The sequence below is a fragment of the Coregonus clupeaformis genome, unplaced genomic scaffold (genome assembly GCF_020615455.1).
Source record: "Coregonus clupeaformis isolate EN_2021a unplaced genomic scaffold, ASM2061545v1 scaf0026, whole genome shotgun sequence".
In the NCBI taxonomy this organism is placed as follows: domain Eukaryota; kingdom Metazoa; phylum Chordata; class Actinopteri; order Salmoniformes; family Salmonidae; genus Coregonus; species Coregonus clupeaformis.
The window spans coordinates 434,750-458,564 of NW_025533481.1; positions in this window are offsets into that span (position 1 = coordinate 434,750).

The following is a 23,815-nucleotide window of genomic DNA, read 5'->3' on the forward strand; positions in this document are numbered from 1 at the left end:
AGTTTTTTGTGTGCTCTAGGGCAACGGTGTCTAGATGGAATTTGTATTTGTGGTCTCTGTCTCTCTCTCTCTCTCCAACTCTCTTTCTGTGCGTAGTTACAGGTTCACTGTGCGGCTGAGTTTGTGTGTAGTGTGTCTGTCAGCCTGGTGCTAGGAGGGAGTTTCAGGCTGATTAAAATGATAATTTATATGATGATAATGTTGGAGGGAGTCCCTGGTTGCTCCTCAAATGGAGTCAGTCTCCTACATGAGCTAAAGCCTCCAGCTCTGTATTATACTATAACTATACTGTGATGCGGGGATGACATTACACAATACCTCTCTTAAATAGAAAACTCAGCCTGCTCTCAGAAAGAGAATACTTCTCCCTGATAGATAAACACAAGTCCACCTGTATTTGACCCCATCGACCTCCCTCTCTCCCACTCCCTCGACCTCTCTCCCACTCCCTCGACCTCTCCCTCCCACTCCCTCTCTCCCACTCCCTCTCTCCCACTCCCTCTCTCCATCCATCTCTCTCCGTCTCTCTCCCACTCCCTCTCTCCCATTCCCTCTCTCCCTCTCTCCCGCTCCCTCGACCTCTCTCCCACTCCCGACCTTTCCCTCTCTTCCTTTCTCTCTCCATCCAACTCTCTCCGTCTCTCTCCCACTCCCTCTCTCCCACTCCCTCTCTCTCTCCATCCATCTCTCTCCATCTCTCTCTCTTCCTCTCTCCCACTCCCTCTCTCTCTCTCCCACTCCCTCGACCTCTCTCCCACTCCCTCTCTCCCACTCCCTCTCCCTCTCTCCCACTCCCTCTCTCCCTCTCTCCTCCCTCTCTCCCACTCCCTCGACCTCTCTCTCCCCACTCTCCCTCTCTCTCCCACTCCTCGACCTCTCTCTCCCCACTCCCTCTCTCCCTCTCTCCCACTCCCTCGACCTCTCTCTCCCACTCCCTCTCTCCCTCTCTCCCACTCCCTCGACCTCTCTCTCCCACTCCCTCTCCCTCTCTCCCACTCCCTCGACCTCTCTCTCCCACTCCCTCTCTCCCACTCCCTCGACCTCTCTCTCCCACTCCCTCTCTCCCTCTCTCCCACTCCCTCTCTCCACAAAGCATGTCCTGCAGGCTCTAGTTTTATCTTAACCTGATTATTGTCCAGTCATATGGTCAAGTGCTAATGTTTTTAAATGTATGTCAATTGTAAAATATTTTGTCTGTAATGTCTAGGGCTGACCACATTTAGTCGACTGGTCGATTGTTTGGTTGATAGGCTGTTGGTCGACCGATATTTCTTTAGTCGAGCAATAGCAAAAAAATATGATGTTTTCATTATATACAAGACACCTGTCTGATTGGCGCCTGTCTGAGAGGACTAATCCATTGTGGAGGCCGTGGGGATGACACAGTCCATCACTCTAAGATATGTGCTACAGGAATTGTATATGGTTATATTACGTAGGAACAATGGTGCAACACTAATAAACATTGCATTATTTTATAACGGATGCGCTTTCTCCCGCGTTGGATAGCGGTCGCTGTCCGAGGTTCTGAAACAAATCAGTGCGCTGTTGAATTGGTGCTTTTTCCTAGACCATGTTGCTATGTGCATAATAGCTAAGGTAACCAGCATATTGGTGTTGAGAACAATGCTGTGGAGGCAGCAGCGGAGTTAGGCGATGAGAAAACAGCCTTAATTGTGTAAGAAAAGTGAGGAGAGATGAAACCAACTTAATTAGGTCTATAATCAACAGCCTAACTGTTAAATGATGGGCCTGGCTTTATAAATCATCCATAGATATCTACAGAAATAAGACAGATCCTGCTTCTGTTGCCTGTTTGAGTGTTTGTTTAATAGCCTACTGATTCAGTGAGCACCAAGCCTTCGTGAGCACCAACCACAACATGTCAGATAAACAATTTCACTAATTTTTAATCTTTGCTATGCTGTAATAAAGGATTGACTTTTTTTCATTAGGTATTATTTATAATTGATTTAATGTTGTTTACAGTGTTCCAAATTGTCAGAAAAATAATATTTTAAATAATAATAATGATAATAATAATATCCCTCTCTTTCTTATTGTTATCGTTAATATTATTATTATGATCATCATTGTCATTATAATATTTAGGCTTATACAAGCCCTAGAGCAGCCTTTTTTAACCCCCATCGAGCTGTAGGACTAAGAGCGAATCCTGTTTAGTCGAAATACCGTTACTTACTTAGGCCTATATTTCAATAGTTGTATAGGCTACTGTACCAATCCATCATTCATTCGTTCATGTCATCACACAGCTTACGAAGCATTAATGATTTTAAAATAAAATAACAAAGCGACTCTTGAATAATTAGCGTAAACAATAAATAAACCGTTCCATTGAATGTGACTGTTTTCAGTCTTTGCTGTAATAAAGGCTTTACAAAAATACTGATACAACAGACTCACTGGTACGTTTATAATTTATTTAGTGTTGTTTACATTGTTCCAAACGGTCATAAAAATGATATTGTAATCTAACAGCACCTGTTTGGCACACATAATATGCAGCAGCGCTTCTCCTCACCTTCTTTTTCTTGATCTCCAGTATTTTCCACAACTAGTCACATTTATTCCACACACCTGACAGCGCGCTTAAAGCTTCATACAAGCTCAGTGCATATAGTTTAATTGATTAAAACACATAGAATGTGTCGATATATGGAAAAATACACGTTTAAAAATGTCGACCAATTGATTGATCGAAAGAACAGACCACTCTCATCGACCAATATTTTTTTTGGTCTGGGACAGCCCTAGTAATGTCTTTTCGTTATGTGTCGGACCCCAGTAAGACTATATATATACACACAGTATATATTAACATCATAGTATTTCTACCAAACATACTTTCAATAATCTGTCTGGGTAAAACACCATTCTAAAAGGTTATTTAGCTCTGTCTGGGTAAAACACCATTCTAAAGGTTATTTAGCTCTGTCTGGGTAAAACACCATTCTAAAGGTTATTTAGCTCTATCTGGGTACAACACGATTCTAAAGGTTATTTAGCTCTGTTTGGGTAAAACACCATTCTAAAGGTTATTTAGCTCTGTCTGGGTAAAAACACCGTTCTAAAGGTTATTTAGCTCTGTCTGGGTAAAACACCATTCTAAAGGTTATTTAGCTCTGTCTGGGTACAACACGATTCTAAAGGTTATTTAGCTCTGTCGGGGTAAAAACACCATTCTAAAGGTTATTCAGCTCTGTCTGAGTAAAACACCATTCTGAAGGTTATTTAGCTCTGTCTGGGTACAACACCATTCTAAAGGTTATTTAGCTCTTTGTACCACTGTGCCAGCCAAACCTGAGATGAGGGGGATATGGATTCTGTCTGTCTGTCTGGAGGAGAGGAGGGGGATATGGATGCTGTCTGTCTGTCTGTCTGGAGGAAAGGAGGGGGATATGGATTCTGTCTGTCTGTCTGGAGGAGAGGAGGGGGATATGGATGCTGTCTGTCTGTCTGGAGGAGAGGAGGGGGATATGGATGCTGTCTGTCTGGAGGAGAGGTGTTTGGTTACACATGAGTAAAGGTGCCTGAGACCTGGAGACGTGTGTTAGCTCCCAGAGTTACCTCAGTGTAAGAGACGTGCTAGGGAGATACAGAGAGAGGTGGACTGAAGGGGAGAGTAATACCCTAGATACCGTAGAAGAGAGAGAAAGAGAGGACATTGAGAGAACATAGCGAGAACATATAGAGGACACAGAGAGGACACAGAAAGGACACAGAGAGGACACAGAGAGGACACAGAGAGGACATAGAGAGGACACAGAAAGGACATATAGAGGACACAGAGAGGACACAGAGAGGACATATAGAGGACACAGAGAGGACATATAGAGGATACAGAGAGGACACAGAGAGGACACAGAGAGGACATATAGAGGACACAGAGAGGACACAGAGAGGACATAGAGAGGACATATAGAGGACACAGAGAGGACATATAGAGGACACAGAGAGGACACAGAGAGGACACAGAGAGGACATAGAGAGAGGTAGGGTGAGGGGTCACTAAAAGCAGAGGAGATGGAAGGCGGAACCCAGAGAGAGACAACAGGAATGACACACACACACACACACACTTGGGACTCCAATCTTGCACACCTGTGTGTGTGTGTGTGTGTGTGACCTGTCGTCATATTTGAAGCCCCAACCCCAGTGGCCTGCTTTCCCCTTGATGTTGATGTTGACACAAAAGACACAAGCTCCTCTCTACACACACCTCCCTCCTGTGCAGTACAGACAGCCAGCTGTGACATTTGCGTGTGTGTGTGTTTGATGTCTCATGGATGGCTTTTATCTTCATATCTACTGACAAGTGGTAGGTGGATCTCAGAGTCTCTCTCACACACACACGCACGCACACACACACACACACACACACACACACACACACACACACAGACAGACAAACGCACACACACAGTAACCATGGCCGACAGGTAGAGCATAAATGCTCTACAGGCCTTGGAGCTAGAGGACATCATCCTCTTCCTAGCAGCTAGTCTCTCTGTCATCCTGTTGCTTTAGACTTAGATTCAGTGAGGCTTAGGTCAGACAGACTATGTTACACTGACCTCAACATAACCTCACAGTGTGTGTGTGTGTGTGTGTGTGTGTGTGTGTGTATGTGTGTGAGTGTATGGCTTTACAATCCCTCAATCCAGCCAAAGTACCCTTCAATCAAAAGCACTGAGGCTGTCCAGGATTCCATTGTGCAAAGCAGATCAGAGATAAAAAATCAAATCAAATTGTATTTGTCACATACACGTGTTTAGCAGATGTTATTGCGGGTGTAGCGAAATGCTTGAGCTTCTAGCTCCGACAGTGCAGTAATACCTAACAAGTAATATCTAACAATTTCACAACATATATCCAATACACACAAATCTAAGTAAGGAATGAAATTTAAGAATATATACATATATGGACAAGCAATGACAGAGCGGCATGGACTAAGATACAGTAGAATATTATAGAATTCAGTATATACATATGACATTATTAAAGTGACTAGTGTTCCATTTCTTAAAGTGGCCAGTGATTTCAATAGGCAGCAGCAGCCTCTAATGTGCTGGTGATGGCTATTTAACAGTCTGATGGCCTTGAGATAGAAGCAGTTTTTCATTCTCTCTGTCCCAGCTTTGATGCACCTGTACTGACCTCGCCTTCTGGATGATAGCGGGGTGAACAGGCAGTGGCTCAGGTGGTTGATGTCCTAGATTATCTTTTTGGCCTTCCTGTGATATCGGGTGCTGTAGGTGTCCTGGAGGGAGGGTAGTTTGCCCCCGTTAATGCGTTCGGCAGACAGCACCACCCTCTGAAGAGCCCTGTGGTTGCAGGCGGTGCAGTTGCCATACCAGGTGGTGATACAGCCCGACAGGATGCTCTCAATTGTGCATCTGTAAAAGTGTGTAAGGGTTTTCGGTGCCAAGCCAAATTTCTTCAGCCTCCTGAGGTTGAAGAGGCTCTGTTGCGCCTTCTTCACCACACTGTCTCCGTGGGTGGACCATTTCAGTTTGTCAGTGATGTGTACGCCAAGGAACTTGAAGCTTTCCACCTTCTCCACTGCGGTCCCGTCGATGTGGATACGGGGGTGCACCCTGAAGTCCACGATCATCTCTTTTGTTTTATTGACGTTGAGTGAGATGTTCTTTTCCTGGCAACAACACTCCCAGAGCCCTCACCTCCTCCCAGTAGGCTGTCTCGTCATTGTTGGTAATCAAGCCTACTACTGTTGTGTCGTCTGCAAACTTGATGATTGAGTTGGAGGTGTGCGTGGCCACGCAGTCATAGGTGAACAGGGAGTACAGGAGGGGGCTGAGCACGCACCCTTATGGGGCCCCAGTGTTGAGGGTCAGCGAAGTGAAGATGTTGTTTCCTACCTTCACCACCTGGGGGCGGCCTGTCAGGAAGTCCAGGACCCAGTTGCACAGGGCGGGATTCAGACCCAGGGCCTGGAGCTTAATGATGAGCTTGGAGGCTACTATGGTGTTGAATATGGGACACCTTTAAATGTGCCTTTAGAGGCCATGCAATTCAGTACTCATCTCCAAAACAAAAGCAATAATGGCTATTTCTCAGAAAGTTCTAAACTGTCAAGAGGAGTGAAACAAGGTTGTCCACTATCGGCATATCTATTTATTATGGCCATCGAGATGTTAGCTATTAAAATCAGATCCAACAATAATAGCAAAGGATTAGAAATCCAGGGCTTAAAAACAAAAGTAAATCCACAACTTGAATCCCTCCACAGCCTCATAGATGATCTAGATACATTTTCTAACCTCTCTGGATTACAACCAAATTATGATAATGTACTATATTCCGTATTGGATCACTAAAAAATAAAAAATAATTACATTACCATGTAGTTTACCAATAAAATGGTCTGATGGTGATGTGGATATACTCGGAGTACATATCCCAAATGAAATAAATGATCTCACTCCAATACATTTTAATAGAAAGTTAGCTAAAATAGATAAGATCTTGCTACCATGGAAAGGTAAATACCTGTCAATTTGTGGAAAAATCACCTTGATTAACTCTTTAGTATTATCCCAGTTTACCTGGCCAGACAAAATTAAACGGGCCTATTTATATAATGAATATGAACTCGGAGGATAGAAATGATTAAATATTAAAGCATTAGACCTATCACTAAAAGCTTCAGTCATACAAAAGTTATTCTTAAATCCGAACTGATTCTCTAGCAAATTAGTAAGACTGTCTCACCCAATGTTCAAGAATGGCCTTTTTCCCTTTATTCAGATTACAACCTCACACTTTCAGTTATTTGAAAAGGAAATAATCTCCAAAATATCACTATTTCTAAAACAAGCCATAGAAAGTTGGTTGCAATTTCAATTTAATCCTCCAGAAACGACAGAACAAATAATGCAACAAATATTGTGGTTAAACTCAAATATACTAATTGATAAAAAAAAACATTATTTTTTTTACAAAATGTGGATATGCCACTCCACAGAGGACTATCTAGAAAAAGCAGTGGAGATGCGCAATAGGTTTCTAAGAAGAGGCTACTCTCCACAATGTGTGGATGAAGCTCTTAATTTGGCATTGGGGAAAACACGAGATGAACTGCTACAAAAAAGACCCACCAGAGCTAAAGAACACTAATGTTTACCACCACATATACTTTGAACTCGCGAAAAGTGGGAGATGATGTCAAGAAACACTGGAATGTTTTATCATCGGACCCAGCTTTGCCAGCTGAATTTAAGAATCCACCACTTATTGTATATAGGAGAGGTAGCAATTTATGTGATAAATTGGTCCATGCCAACTGCCAGCCAATAAGAAAATCAGCCAGGCTCTTTTACGCCCTCTTCCGAATGGTAGTTATAAATGCAGAGGTTGCACACAGTGCAACAATATGATGAAGTGTGATAATTTCTCCTACCCACATACAGGAAAACGGTTCCAAATAAATTACATTATTACGTGCTCCATCACCCATGTTATCTAACGGTAGCTAACTCCATTCCGTACATATGTGGGCAACCGCGGATTTCAAACTAGGCTGCAGTGAAAACTAATGGGACTGTAGCGACTGTGTTGGCATCAAAATCCGGGGTGTGAACTAAGTTTCGATTCAGCGTTGATTGACATGGTAATGGTCCAAAAGTATTGGCGAAAAGTTGAAAAAACGGACCCCGCTGACGCTGTACGAAAAGTGTGATATGTCACGACGTAACGTACGGCACGCATTATTCAACTCATTCTGTGCCGTACAGCCTCTCTCCACCAGGTGTAGCGCTTCTCTCACAGATTAAAAACAAGAAATGATCAATGGTGAGTGTAAAGTTAATTACTCGTGAGTTCATCAATAGTTAATTCAATCAACTGTTCATTTTTGGCTTAATCACTGCGAGCCATCATGACTCTCAAAAACCGTGACACCCACAGTTTAATTGTGAAGATATATTTAGCGCCGTCCTAAAAACCCTAATCAAATTCGACACAAACCTTCAAATAGGTATGTAATGAGACATTATATAAACTCTTTATAGTGTTTTATTTACATTTTAGAGGTGATAAGTTGGACAAATCGGGTGAAAAAAGACGGTTCCCCACACGACATATCTCTCCCTTTGAATATGACGCAGTAGCTTTCGCTTTCCCACCCGCCATTTTTAAAAAGACCATTGCTTTCTTCAATCATGCAGAGACGGGCAGCATAAAGGTTTCCTCATTGACTTTGCTGGAAAGGGGAGTAATTGTGCTTTACAATGGTATTCATATTACCATATTACAGTTCACCTGGAAGTATTACGTTTTTGGGGTGCTAAAATAAGGTCAAATGTACAGAACAGCACCATGTACAAAAGTGTGTTAGCTACCGTTACATGATTAAATGTCCATGTGGGCTGTGTTATGTAGGTAAAACCTGTCGTTCTCTCAAACAGAGAATTAGTGAACATAAAAATTCAATCAGGAGAAACGACAGGGATTATCCAGTCACAGTACATTTTAATGACCTAAAACATGACATTTCTACCTTTACATTTTGTGGCATAGAGAAAGTTAAAGGTATCAGACAGGGGAGGCGATATAAGTAATAGTCTGAGCAAAAGAGAATGTTTTTGGATTTTCACCCTCCAGACATTTTCTAAAGGTCTTAATGATGAAATGCCTATGTATGTTATGTTGTAAATGTGAATATGAATGAATGCCTCCATTTCAGATGACTCTGACGTTTTCTTGCGCTGTACCCAATGATTTATGAAAACTTGCTTAGTGGGTCGATGTCCTCATTGTGGTTTTAAAGACGTGTTTAATACGTTTTATGTACACACTGTATTAGAATATTTATGAAATGCACATTGTTAAATTTAATAGCACTTACTTGTTTTCCCTCAACTCCAACCCCATTCGATGCGTGGAATGGACGTGGGTGGGGCTATGTCTACATAAGGGTGTTAATTAAAAAACTCACAAAAGCTCTGACGAAGGCCGATATGTAAAGCTTATTAAAGAGCAGTGATACTATCTAGAGCAGTGTGCGGGTTTCTTCTTTATTTTTTCTCATCTTATTCAACTGTTACCATGCACCTGCAAAAAAGATAGCTCAGATGTGTGAGTGCCTTTTGAATTTTGATATACAGTGATTATAATGAGTTATATATATAGTGTGATTATAATGGGTTTTATATATAGTGTGATTATAATGAGTTTTATATATAGTGTGATTATAATGAGTTTTATATATAGTGTGATTATAATGAGTTTTATATGTAGTGTGATTATAATGAGTTTTATATGTAGTGTGATTATAATGGGTTTTATATAAAGTGTGATTATAATGAGTTTTATATATAGTGTGATTATAATGGTTTTTATATATAGTGTGATTATAATGGGTTTTTATATATAGTGTGATTATAATGGGTTTTATATAAAGTGTGATTATAATGAGTTGTATATATAGTGTGATTATAATGGGTTTTATATATAGTGTGATTATAATGGGTTTTATATAAAGTGTGATTATAATGGGTTTTATATATAGTGTGATTGGCCGACATCCGCTCTGATTTATCACTCATTAACCCTCACTGACCTCTATAGAGATGAACTCTTTACCTCTTTACCACACTGTACACATGCACACGCACACAGACAGACAGACAGACTAATGACTCCTCAGTATGACTGGTAAGGAGTGGACATTACATGAGAGTGATTCAGTGGACTAGATACAGGACACACGCTTCCTGTCCTGACCACTTACACACACTCCTTAAACTATGACACACACACACAGATCTGACACGGCCTGATTATATAGGACATGTGATCACCCAGGAGTACAGAGAAGAGTAATTGAGGCATAGTGCATGCACAAGCCATCGGCCTAAAATATACTGACATTTTACCAAAATAAGCTTGAAAACAATACCCACATGCTTTCTCTCCCTCTTTCTCAAATACAGCCATGTAGTCTCATATCTCACACCAGAGTTCTCTACGTATCAGAGGAGCCATCATAATATTACTGCTAGCAGTAATATAGAAAGCTATTCAACAGCTTTCTGTACACATCAAATATCAACAGCAAATCATAGTGTGTTTGTGTGTGTGTGTCTGTTTGTCTGTCTGTCTGTGTGTGAGTGTGCAGGCGATGAGATTAAATCAAGCAGGACATCTCATTATTCTGCGACTGTCATGGGGATTGAAAGGGTTTTTCTACAATAACAAAACTCGTAGAACCTAACCTTGACAACCATTGTCTAACTAGCTCTCTTTCTTTAACTGTCTTCTGAGTAATGTATTGTTACGAGATGACTAAGGCCAAGCACTTCATCATCTCCCTCTCTCTCCATCTCTTTCTCTCTCCAATCCTCTCATCTGTCAATATAATTAGTATTTTGTTTTGACTAGAAGTGGTGTTAGGATTACCATGTTCAACAGATATTTAGATGGATGAGATTATGTGTGTTGGTGAGTCTGTCCAATCACCTGTGTGTCTCAAGACCGTGTTAGTCCACTGAGCTGAAACTTCTTCAGGTCTCAGGCAAGGTTATTCACAAAACAGGGACACACCACCAACTCCTCAGCTTCCCATTTTGGATTCATTATATTCCCCTTGTTTATGCTCTTCTTCTCCTCCATTCTCAACTGTAATGTTCTACCTTTCCTCTCTTTTCCTCCGTCCTCTTCTGTAATGTTCTACCTTTCCTCTCTTTTCCTCCATCCTCGTCAGTAATGTTCTACCTTTCCTCTCTTTTCCTCTGTCCTCTTCTGTAATGTTCTACCTTTCCTCTCTTTTCCTCCATTCTCTTCTGTAATGTTCTACCTTTCCTCTCTTTTCCTCCGTCCTCTTCTGTAATGTTCTACCTTTCCTCGCTTTTCCTCCGTCCTAGAGAGTAATGTTCTACCTTTCCTCTCTTTTCCTCTGTCCTCTTCTGTAATGTTCTACCTTTCCTCTCTTTTCCTCCATTCTCTTCTGTAATGTTCTACCTTTCCTCTCTTTTCCTCCGTCCTCTTCTGTAATGTTCTACCTTTCCTCGCTTTTCCTCCGTCCTCTTCTGTAACGTTCTACCTTTACTCTCTTTCCCTCCGTCCTCTTCAGTAATGTTCTACCTTTCCTCTCTTTTCCTCTGTCCTCGTCAGTAATGTTCTACCTTTCCTCTCTTTTCCTCCGTCCTCTTCTGTAACGTTCTACCTTTACTCTCTTTCCCTCCGTCCTCTTCTGTAATGTTCTACCTTTCCTCTCTTTTCCTCCATCCTCGTCAGTATTGTTCTACCTTTCCTCTCTTTTCCTCCGTTCTCTTCTGTAATGTTCTACCTTTCCTCTCTTTTCCTACATTCTCTTCTGTAATGTTCTACCTTTCCTCTCTTTTCCTCCGTCCTCTTCTGTAATGATCTACCTTTCCTCGCTTTTCCTCCGTCCTAGACAGTAATGTTCTACCTTTCCTCTCTTTTCCTCTGTCCTCTTCTGTAATGTTCTACCTTTCCTCTCTTTTCCTCCATTCTCTTCTGTAATGTTCTACCTTTACTCTCTTTCCCTCCGTCCTCTTCTGTAATGTTCTACCTTTCCTCGCTTTTCCTCCGTCCTCTTCTGTAACGCTCTACCTTTACTCTCTTTCCCTCCGTCCTCTTCAGTAATGTTCTACCTTTCCTCTCTTTTCCTCTGTCCTCGTCAGTAATGTTCTACCTTTCCTCTTTAATCCTCTGTTCTCCTCTGTAATGTTCTACCATTCCTAGTATTTCCTCCGTTCTCTTCTGTAATGTTCTAACTTTCCTGTCTTTTCCTTCGTTCTCTTCTGTAATGATCTACCTTTCCTCTCTTTTCCTCCGTCCTCTTCTGTAATGTTCTACCTTTCCTCTCTTTTCCTCTGTCCTCGTCAGTAATGTTCTACCTTTCCTCTCTTTTCCTCTGTCCTCTTCTGTAATATCCTACCTTTCCTCTCTTTTCCTCTATACTCTTCTGTAATGTTCTACCTTTCCTCTTTAATCCTCCGTTCTCCTCTGTAATGTTCTACCTTTCCTATTATTTCCTCCGTTCTCTTCTGTAATGTTCTAACTTTCCTGTCTTTTCCTTCGTCCTCTTCTGTAATGTTCTACCTTTCCTCTCTTTTCCTCCGTTCTCTTCTGTAATGTTCTACCTTTCCTCTCTTTTCCTCTGTCCTCGTCAGTAATGTTCTACCTTTCCTCTCTTTTCCTCTGTCCTCTTCTGTAATGTTCTACCTTTCCTCTCTTTTCCTCTATACTCTTCTGTAATGTTCTACCTTTCCTCTCTTTTCCTCCGTTCTCCTCTGTAATGTTCTACTTTTCCTATTATTTCCTCCGTTCTCTTCTGTAATGTTCTAACTTTCCTGTCTTTTCCTTCGTCCTCTTCTGTAATGTTCTACCTTTCCTCTCTTTTCCTCAGTTCTCTTCTGTAATGTTCTACCTTTCCTCTCTTTTCGTCTGCGCTCTTCTGTAATGTCCTACCTTTCCTCTCTTTTCCTCCGTCCTCTTCTGTAATGTCCTACCTTTCCTCTTTTTTCATCCGTCCTCTTCTGTAATGTTCTACCATTCCTCTCTTTTCCTCTGTCCTCTTCTGTAATGTTCTACCTTTCCTCTCTTTTCCTCTATACTCTTCTGTAATGTTCTACCTTTCCTCTTTAATCCTCCGTTCTCCTCTGTAATGTTCTACCATTCCTATTATTTCCTCCGTTCTCTTCTGTAATGTTCTAACTTTCCTGTCTTTTCCTTCGTTCTCTTCTGTAATGTTCTACCTTTCCTCTCTTTTCCTCCGTTCTCTTCTGTAATGTTCTACCTTTCCTCTCTTTTCCTCTCTCCTTGTCAGTAATGTTCTACCTTTCCTCTCTTTTCCTCCGTCCTCTTCTGTAACGTTCTACCTTTACTCTCTTTCCCTCCGTCCTCTTCTGTAATGTTCTACCTTTCCTCTCTTTTCCTATGTCCTCGTCAGTAATGTTCTACCTTTCCTCTCTTTTCCTCTGTCCTCTTCTGTAATGTCCTACCTTTCCTCTCTTTTCCTCTATACTCTTCTGTAATGTTCTACCTTTCCTCTTTAATCCTCCGTTCTCCTCTGTAATGTTCTATCTTTCCTATTATTTCCTCCGTTCTCTTCTGTAATGTTCTAACTTTCCTGTCTTTTCCTTCGTCCTCTTCTGTAATGTTCTACCTTTCCTCTCTTTTCTTCCGTTCTCTTCTGTAATGTTCTACCTTTCCTCTTTAATCCTCCGTTCTCCTCTGTAATGTTCTACCTTTCCTATTATTTCCTCCGTTCTCTTCTGTAATGTTCTAACTTTCCTGTCTTTTCCTTCGTCCTCTTCTGTAATGTTCTACCTTTCCTCTTTAATCCTCCGATCTCCTCTGTAATGTTCTACCTTTCCTCTCTTTTCCTCCGTTCTCTTCTGTAATGTTCTACCTTTCCACTCTTTTCTTCCGTTCTCTTCTGTAATGTTCTACCTTTCCTCTCTTTTCCTCTGTCCTCTTCTGTAATGTTCTACCTTCCCTCTCTTTTCCTCCGTTCTCTTCTGTACTGTTCTACCTTTCCTCTCTTTTCCTCCGTCCTATTCTGTAATATTCTACCTTTCCTCTCTTTTCCTCCGTCCTCATCTGTAATGTTCTACCTTTCCTCTCTTTTCCTCCGTCCTCATCTGTAATGTTCTACCTTTCATCTCTTTTCCTCCGTTTTATTCTGTAATGTTTTACCTTTCCTCTCTTTTCCTCCGTTTTCTTCTGTAATGTTCTACCTTTCCTCTCTTTTCCTCCGTTTTCTTCTGTAATGTTTTACCTTTCCTCTCTTTTCCTCCGTTCTCTGCTGTAATGTTCTACCTTTCCTCTCTTTTCCTCCGTCCTCATCTGTAATGTTCTACCTTTCCTCTCTTTTCCTCTGTCCTCATCTGTAATGTTCTACCTTTCCTCCCTTTTCCTCCGTTTTCTTCTGTAATGTTCTACCTTTAATCTCTTTTCCTCCGTTCCCTTCCGTAATGTTCTACCTTTCCTCTCTTTTCCTCCATTCTCTTCTGTAATGTTCTACCTTTACTCTCTTTCCCTCCGTCCTCTTCTGTAATGTTCTACCTTTCCTCGCTTTTCCTCCGTCCTCTTCTGTAACGCTCTACCTTTACTCTCTTTCCCTCCGTCCTCTTCAGTAATGTTCTACCTTTCCTCTCTTTTCCTCTGTCCTCGTCAGTAATGTTCTACCTTTCCTCTTTAATCCTCTGTTCTCCTCTGTAATGTTCTACCATTCCTAGTATTTCCTCCGTTCTCTTCTGTAATGTTCTAACTTTCCTGTATTTTCCTTCGTTCTCTTCTGTAATGATCTACCTTTCCTCTCTTTTCCTCCGTCCTCTTCTGTAATGTTCTACCTTTCCTCTCTTTTCCTCTGTCCTCGTCAGTAATGTTCTACCTTTCCTCTCTTTTCCTCTGTCCTCTTCTGTAATATCCTACCTTTCCTCTCTTTTCCTCTATACTCTTCTGTAATGTTCTACCTTTCCTCTTTAATCCTCCGTTCTCCTCTGTAATGTTCTACCTTTCCTATTATTTCCTCCGTTCTCTTCTGTAATGTTCTAACTTTCCTGTCTTTTCCTTCGTCCTCTTCCGTAATGTTCTACCTTTCCTCTCTTTTCCTCCGTTCTCTTCTGTAATGTTCTACCTTTCCTCTCTTTTCCTCTGTCCTCGTCAGTAATGTCCTACCTTTCCTCTCTTTTCCTCTGTCCTCTTCTGTAATGTTCTACCTTTCCTCTCTTTTCCTCTATACTCTTCTGTAATGTTCTACCTTTCCTCTTTAATCCTCCGTTCTCCTCTGTAATGTTCTACTTTTCCTATTATTTCCTCCGTTCTCTTCTGTAATGTTCTAACTTTCCTGTCTTTTCCTTCGTCCTCTTCTGTAATGTTCTACCTTTCCTCTCTTTTCCTCAGTTCTCTTCTGTAATGTTCTACCTTTCCTCTCTTTTCCTCTGCGCTCTTCTGTAATGTCCTACCTTTCCTCTCTTTTCCTCCGTCCTCTTCTGTAATGTTCTACCTTTCCTCTTTTTTCATCCGTCCTCTTCTGTAATGTTCTACCATTCCTCTCTTTTCCTCTGTCCTCTTCTGTAATGTTCTACCTTTCCTCTCTTTTCCTCTATACTCTTCTGTAATGTTCTACCTTTCCTCTTTAATCCTCCGTTCTCCTCTGTAATGTTCTACCATTCCTATTATTTCCTCCGTTCTCTTCTGTAATGTTCTAACTTTCCTGTCTTTTCCTTCGTTCTCTTCTGTAATGTTCTACCTTTCCTCTCTTTTCCTCCGTTCTCTTCTGTAATGTTCTACCTTTCCTCTCTTTTCCTCTGTCCTTGTCAGTAATGTTCTACCTTTCCTCTCTTTTCCTCCGTCCTCTTCTGTAACGTTCTACCTTTACTCTCTTTCCCTCCGTCCTCTTCTGTAATGTTCTACCTTTCCTCTCTTTTCCTATGTCCTCGTCAGTAATGTTCTACCTTTCCTCTCTTTTCCTCTGTCCTCTTCTGTAATGTCCTACCTTTCCTCTCTTTTCCTCTATACTCTTCTGTAATGTTCTACCTTTCCTCTTTAATCCTCCGTTCTCCTCTGTAATGTTCTATCTTTCCTATTATTTCCTCCGTTCTCTTCTGTAATGTTCTAACTTTCCTGTCTTTTCCTTCGTCCTCTTCTGTAATGTTCTACCTTTCCTCTCTTTTCTTCCGTTCTCTTCTGTAATGTTCTACCTTTCCTCTTTAATCCTCCGTTCTCCTCTGTAATGTTCTACCTTTCCTATTATTTCCTCCGTTCTCTTCTGTAATGTTCTAACTTTCCTGTCTTTTCCTTCGTACTCTTCTGTAATGTTCTACCTTTCCTCTTTAATCCTCCGTTCTCCTCTGTAATGTTCTATCTTTCCTATTATTTCCTCCGTTCTCTTCTGTAATGTTCTACCTTTCCTCTCTTTTCCTCCGTTCTCTTCTGTAATGTTCTACCTTTCCACTCTTTTCTTCCGTTCTCTTCTGTAATGTTCTACCTTTCCTCTCTTTTCATCTGTCCTCTTCTGTAATGTTCTACCTTCCCTCTCGTTTCCTCCGTTCTCTTCTGTACTGTTCTACCTTTCCTCTCTTTTCCTCCGTCCTATTCTGTAATATTCTACCTTTCCTCTCTTTTCCTCCGTCCTCATCTGTAATGTTCTACCTTTCCTCTCTTTTCCTCCGTCCTCATCTGTAATGTTCTACCTTTCATCTCTTTTCCTCCGTTTTATTCTGTAATGTTTTACCTTTCCTCTCTTTTCCTCCGTTTTCTTCTGTAATGTTCTACCTTTCCTCTCTTTTCCTCCGTTTTCTTCTGTAATGTTTTACCTTTCCTCTCTTTTCCTCCGTTCTCTGCTGTAATATTCTACCTTTCCTCTCTTTTCCTCCGTCCTCATCTGTAATGTTCTACCTTTCCTCTCTTTTCCTCTGTCCTCATCTGTAATGTTCTACCTTTCCTCCCTTTTCCTCCGTTTTCTTCTGTAATGTTCTACCTTTAATCTCTTTTCCTCCGTTCCCTTCCGTAATGTTCTACCTTTCCTCTCTTTTCCTCTGTCCTCTTCTGTAATGTTCTACCTTTCCTCTCTTTTCCTCCATTCTCTTCTGTAATGTTCTACCTTTACTCTCTTTCCCTCCGTCCTCTTCTGTAATGTTCTACCTTTCCTCGCTTTTCCTCCGTCCTCTTCTGTAACGCTCTACCTTTACTCTCTTTCCCTCCAGTCCTCTTCTGTAATGTTCTACCTTTCCTCTCTTTTCCTCTGTCCTCGTCAGTAATGTTCTACCTTTCCTCTCTTTAATCCTCTGTTCTCCTCTGTAATGTTCTACCATTCCTAGTATTTCCTCGGTTCTCTTCTGTAATGTTCTAACTTTCCTGTCTTTTCCTTCGTTCTCTTCTGTAATGATCTACCTTTCCTCTCTTTTCCTCCGTTCTCTTCTGTAATGTTCTACCTTTCCTCTCTTTTCCTCTGTCCTCGTCAGTAATGTTCTACCTTTCCTCTCTTTTCCTCCGTCCTCTTCTGTAACGTTCTACCTTTACTCTCTTTCCCTCCGTCCTCTTCTGTAATGTTCTACCTTTCCTCTCTTTTCCTCCATCCTCGTCAGTAATGTTCTACCTTTCCTCTCTTTTCCTCTGTCCTCTTCTGTAATGTTCTACCTTTCCTCTCTTTTCCTACATTCTCTTCTGTAATGTTCTACCTTTCCTCTCTTTTCCTCCGTCCTCTTCTGTAATGATCTACCTTTCCTCGCTTTTCCTCCGTCCTAGACAGTAATGTTCTACCTTTCCTCTCTTTTCCTCTGTCCTCTTCTGTAATGTTCTACCTTTCCTCTCTTTTCCTCCATTCTCTTCTGTAATGTTCTACCTTTACTCTCTTTTACCTCCGTCCTCTTCTGTAATGTTCTACCTTTCCTCGCTTTTCCTCCAGTCCTCTTCTGTAACGCTCTACCTTTACTCTCTTTCCCTCCGTCCTCTTCAGTAATGTTCTACCTTTCCTCTCTTTTCCTCTGTCCTCGTCAGTAATGTTCTACCTTTCCTCTTTAATCCTCTGTTCTCCTCTGTAATGTTCTACCATTCCTAGTCTTTTCCTTCGTTCTCTTCTGTAATGATCTACCTTTCCTCTCTTTTCCTCCGTCCTCTTCTGTAATGTTCTACCTTTCCTCTCTTTTCCTCTGTCCTCGTCAGTAATGTTCTACCTTTCCTCTCTTTTCCTCTGTCCTCTTCTGTAATATCCTACCTTTCCTCTCTTTTCCTCTATACTCTTCTGTAATGTTCTACCTTTCCTCTTTAATCCTCCGTTCTCCTCTGTAATGTTCTACCTTTCCTATTATTTCCTCCGTTCTCTTCTGTAATGTTTTAACTTTCCTGTCTTTTCCTTCGTCCTCTTCTGTAATGTTCTACCTTTCCTCTCTTTTCCTCCGTTCTCTTCTGTAATGTTCTACCTTTCCTCTCTTTTCCTCTGTCCTCATCAGTAATGTTCTACCTTTCCTCTCTTTTCCTCTGTCCTCTTCTGTAATGTTCTACCTTTCCTCTCTTTTCCTCTATACTCTTCTGTAATGTTCTACCTTTCCTCTTTAATCCTCCGTTCTCCTCTGTAATGTTCTACTTTTCCTATTATTTCCTCCGTTCTCTTCTGTAATGTTCTAACTTTCCTGTCTTTTCCTTCGTCCTCTTCTGTAATGTTCTACCTTTCCTCTCTTTTCCTCCGTTCTCTTCTGTAATGTTCTACCTTTCCTCTCTTTTCCTCTGCGCTCTTCTGTAATGTCCTACCTTTCCTCTCTTTTCCTCCGTCCTCTTCTGTAATGTTCTACCTTTCCTCTTTTTTCATCCGTCCTCTTCTGTAATGTTCTACCATTCCTCTCTTTTCCTCCGTTCTCTTCTGTAATGTTCTACCTTTCCTCTCTTTTCCTCCTATACTCTTCTGTAATGTTCTACCTTTCCCTCTTTAATCCTCCGTTCTCCTCTGTAATGTTCTACCATTCCTATTATTTCCTCCGTTCTCTTCTGTAATGTTCTAACTTTCCTGTCTTTTCCTTCGTTCTCTTCTGTAATGTTCTACCTTTCCTCTCTTTTCCTCCGTTCTCTTCTGTAATGTTCTACCTTTCCTCTCTTTTCCTCTGTCCTTGTCAGTAATGTTCTACCTTTCCTCTCTTTTCCTCTGTCCTCTTCTGTAATGTTCTACCTTTCCTCTCTTTTCCTCCATTCTCTTCTGTAATGTTCTACCTTTCCTCTCTTTTCCTATGTCCTCGTCAGTAATGTTCTACCTTTCCTCTCTTTTCCTCTGTCCTCTTCTGTAATGTCCTACCTTTCCTCTCTTTTCCTCTATACTCTTCTGTAATGTTCTACCTTTCCTCTTTAATCCTCCGTTCTCCTCTGTAATGTTCTATCTTTCCTATTATTTCCTCCGTTCTCTTCTGTAATGTTCTAACTTTCCTGTCTTTTCCTTCGTCCTCTTCTGTAATGTTCTACCTTTCCTCTTTAATCCTCCGTTCTCCTCTGTAATGTTCTACCATTCCTATTATTTCCTCCGTTCTCTTCTGTAATGTTCTAACTTTCCTGTCTTTTCCTTCGTTCTCCTCTGTAATGTTCTACCTTTCCTCTCTTTTCCTCCGTTCTCTTCTGTAATGTTCTACCTTTCCACTCTTTTCTTCCGTTCTCTTCTGTAATGTTCTACCTTTCCTCTCTTTTCCTCTGTCCTCTTCTGTAATGTTCTACCTTCCCTCTCTTTTCCTCCATTCTCTTCTGTACTGTTCTACCTTTCCTCTCTTTTCCTCCGTCCTATTCTGTTATATTCTACCTTTACTCTCTTTTCCTCCGTCCTCATCTGTAATGTTCTACCTTTCCTCTCTTTTCCTCCGTCCTCATCTGTAATGTTCTACCTTTCATCTCTTTTCCTCCGTTTTATTCTGTAATGTTTTACCTTTCCTCTCTTTTCCTCCGTTTTCTTCTGTAATGTTCTACCTTTCCTCTCTTTTCCTCCGTTTTCTTCTGTAATGTTTTACCTTTCCTCTCTTTTCCTCCGTTCTCTGCTGTAATGTTCTACCTTTCCTCTCTTTTCCTCCGTCCTCATCTGTAATGTTCTACCTTTCCTCTCTTTTCCTCTGTCCTCATCTGTAATGTTCTACCTTTCCTCCCTTTTCCTCCGTTTTCTTCTGTAATGTTCTACCTTTCATCTCTTTTCCTCCGTTCCCTTCCGTAATGTTCTACCTTTCCTCTCTTTTCCTCTGTCCTCTTCTGTAATGTTCTACCTTTCCTCTCTTTTCCTCCATTCTCTTCTGTAATGTTCTACCTTTACTCTCTTTCCCTCCGTCCTCTTCTGTAATGTTCTACCTTTCCTCGCTTTTCCTCCGTCCTCTTCTGTAACGCTCTACCTTTACTCTCTTTCCCTCCGTCCTCTTCAGTAATGTTCTACCTTTCCTCTCTTTTCCTCTGTCCTCGTCAGTAATGTTCTACCTTTCCTCTTTAATCCTCTGTTCTCCTCTGTAATGTTCTACCATTCCTAGTATTTCCTCCGTTCTCTTCTGTAATGTTCTAACTTTCCTGTCTTTTCCTTCGTTCTCTTCTGTAATGATCTACCTTTCCTCTCTTTTCCTCCGTTCTCTTCTGTAATGTTCTACCTTTCCTCTCTTTTCCTCTGTCCTCGTCAGTAATGTTCTACCTTTCCTCTCTTTTCCTCCGTCCTCTTCTGTGCGTTCTACCTTTACTCTCTTTCCCTCCGTCCTCTTCTGTAATGTTCTACCTTTCCTCTCTTTTCCTCCATCCTCGTCAGTAATGTTCTACCTTTCCTCTCTTTTCCTCTGTCCTCTTCTGTAATGTTCTACCTTTCCTCTCTTTTCCTACATTCTCTTCTGTAATGTTCTACCTTTCCTCTCTTTTCCTCCGTCCTCTTCTGTAATGATCTACCTTTCCTCGCTTTTCCTCCGTCCTAGACAGTAATGTTCTACCTTTCCTCTCTTTTCCTCTGTCCTCTTCTGTAATGTTCTACCTTTCCTCTCTTTTCCTCCATTCTCTTCTTTGTTTCTTACTTCCTCCCTTCGCACTTCTCTTTTCCCTCGTCCTCTTCAGTAATGTTCTACCTTTCCTCTCTTTTCCTATGTCCTCGTCAGTAATGTTCTACCTTTCCTCTCTTTTCCTCTGTCCTCTTCTGTAATGTCCTACCTTTCCTCTCTTTTCCTCTATACTCTTCTGTAATGTTCTACCTTTCCTCTTTAATCCTCCGTTCTCCTCTGTAATGTTCTATCTTTCCTATTATTTCCTCCGTTCTCTTCTGTAATGTTCTACCTTTCCTGTCTTTTCCTTCGTCCTCTTCTGTAATGTTCTACCTTTCCTCTCTTTTCTTCCGTTCTCTTCTGTAATGTTCTACCTTTCCTCTTTAATCCTCCGTTCTCCTCTGTAATGTTCTACCTTTCCTATTATTTCCTCCGTTCTCTTCTGTAATGTTCTAACTTTCCTGTCTTTTCCTTCGTCCTCTTCTGTAATGTTCTACCTTTCCTCTTTAATCCTCCGATCTCCTCTGTAATGTTCTACCTTTCCTCTCTTTTCCTCCGTTCTCTTCTGTAATGTTCTACCTTTCCTCTCTTTTCCTCTGTCCTCTTCCGTAATGTTCTACCTTCCCTCTCTTTTCCTCCGTTCTCTTCTGTACTGTTCTACCTTTCCTCTCTTTTCCTCCGTCCTATTCTGTAATATTCTACCTTTCCTCTCTTTTCCTCCGTCCTCATCTGTAATGTTCTACCTTTCCTCTCTTTTCCTCCGTCCTCATCTGTAATGTTCTACCTTTCATCTCTTTTCCTCCGTTTTATTCTGTAATGTTTCTACCTTTCCTCTCTTTTCCTCCGTTTTCTTCTGTAATGTTCTACCTTTCCTCTCTTTTCCTCCGTTTTCTTCTGTAATGTTTTACCTTTCCTCTCTTTTCCTCCGTTCTCTTCTGTAATGTTCTACCTTTCCTCTCTTTTCCTCCGTCCTCATCTGTAATGTTCTACCTTTCCTTTTTTCCTCCGTTCTCTTCTGTAATGTTCTACCTTTCCTCTCTTTTCCTCCGTTCCCTTCCGTAATGTTCTACCTTTCCTCTCTTTTTCTCTGTCCTCTTCTGTAATGTTCTACCTTTCCTCTCTTTTCCTCCATTCTCTTCTGTAATGTTCTACCTTTACTCTCTTTCCCTCCGTCCTCTTCTGTAATGTTCTACCTTTACTCTCTTTCCCTCCGTCCTCTTCTGTAATGTTCTACCTTTCCTCGCTTTCCCTCCGTCCTCTTCAGTAATGTTCTACCTTTCCTCTCTTTTCCTCTGTCCTCGTCAGTAATGTTCTACCTTTCCTCTTTAATCCTCTGTTCTCCTCTGTAATGTTCTACCATTCCTAGTATTTCCTCCGTTCTCTTCTGTAATGTTCTAACTTTCCTGTCTTTTCCTTCGTTCTCTTCTGTAATGATCTACCTTTCCTCTCTTTTCCTCCGTTCTCTTCTGTAATGTTCTACCTTTCCTCTCTTTTCCTCTGTCCTCGTCAGTAATGTTCTACCTTTCCTCTCTTTTCCTCCGTCCTCTTCTGTAACGTTCTACCTTTACTCTCTTTCCCTCCGTCCTCTTCTGTAATGTTCTACCTTTCCTCTCTTTTCCTCCATCCTCGTCAGTAATGTTCTACCTTTCCTCTCTTTTCCTCTGTCCTCTTCTGTAATGTTCTACCTTTCCTCTCTTTTCCTCCATTCTCTTCTGTAATGTTCTACCTTTCCTCTCTTTTCCTCCGTCCTCTTCTGTAATGATCTACCTTTCCTCGCTTTTCCTCCGTCCTCGACAGTAATGTTCTACCTTTCCTCTCTTTTCCTCTGTCCTCTTCTGTAATGTTCTACCTTTCCTCTCTTTTCCTCCATTCTCTTCTGTAATGTTCTACCTTTACTCTCTTTTCCCTCGTCTCTTCTGTATGTTCTACCTTTCCTCGCTTTTCCGTCCTCTTGTGTGCGCTCTGCCTTTCCTCTCTTTCCCTCCAGTCCTCTTCGTAATGTTCTACCTTTCCTCTCTTTTCCTATGTCCTCGTCAGTAATGTTCTACCTTTCCTCTCTTTTCCTCTGTCCTCTTCTGTAATGTCCTACCTTTCCTCTCTTTTCCTCTATACTCTTCTGTAATGTTCTACCTTTCCTCTTTAATCCTCCGTTCTCCTCTGTAATGTTCTACCTTTCCTATTATTTCCTCCGTTCTCTTCTGTAATGTTCTAACTTTCCTGTCTTTTCCTTCGTCCTCTTCTGTAATGTTCTACGTTTCCTCTCTTTTCTTCCGTTCTCTTCTGTAATGTTCTACCTTTCCTCTTTAATCCTCCGTTCTCCTCTGTAATGTTCTACCTTTCCTATTATTTCCTCCGTTCTCTTCTGTAATGTTCTAACTTTCCTGTCTTTTCCTTCGTCCTCTTCTGTAATGTTCTACCTTTCCTCTTTAATCCTCCGATCTCCTCTGTAATGTTCTACCTTTCCTCTCTTTTCCTCCGTCCTCTTCTGTAATGTTCTACCTTTCCTCTCTTTTCCTCTATACTCTTCTGTAATGTTCTACCTTTCCTCTCTTTAATCCTCCGTTCTCTTCTGTAATGTTCTACCTTTCCTCTTATTTCCTCCGTTCTCTTCTGTAATGTTCTACCTTTCCTGTTTTTTCCTTCGTCCTCTTCTGTAATGTTCTACCTTTCCTCTCTTTTCCTCCGTTCTCTTCTGTAATGTTCTACCTTTCCTCTCTTTTCCTCTGCGCTCTTCTGTAATGTCCTACCTTTCCTCTCTTTTCCTCCGTCCTCTTCTGTAATGTTCTACCTTTCCTCTCTTTTTCATCCGTCCTCTTCTGTAATGTTCTACCATTTCCTCTCTTTTCCTCTGTCCTCTTCTGTAATGTTCTACCTTTCCTCTCTTTTCCTCTATACTCTTCTGTAATGTTCTACCTTTCCTCTTTAATCCTCCGTTCTCCTCTGTAATGTTCTACCATTCCTATTATTTCCTCCGTTCTCTTCTGTAATGTTCTAACTTTCCTGTCTTTTCCTTCGTTCTCTTCTGTAATGTTCTACCTTTCCTCTCTTTTCCTCCGTTCTCTTCTGTAATGTTCTACCTTTCCTCTCTTTTCCTCTGTCCTTGTCAGTAATGTTCTACCTTTCCTCTCTTTTCCTCCGTCCTCTTCTGTAACGTTCTACCTTTACTCTCTTTTCCCTCCGTCCTCTTCTGTAATGTTCTACCTTTCCTCTCTTTTCCTACGTCCTCGTCAGTAATGTTCTACCTTTCCTCTCTTTTCCTCTGTCCTCTTCTGTAATGTCCTACCTTTCCTCTCTTTTCCTCTATTCTCTTCTGTAATGTTCTACCT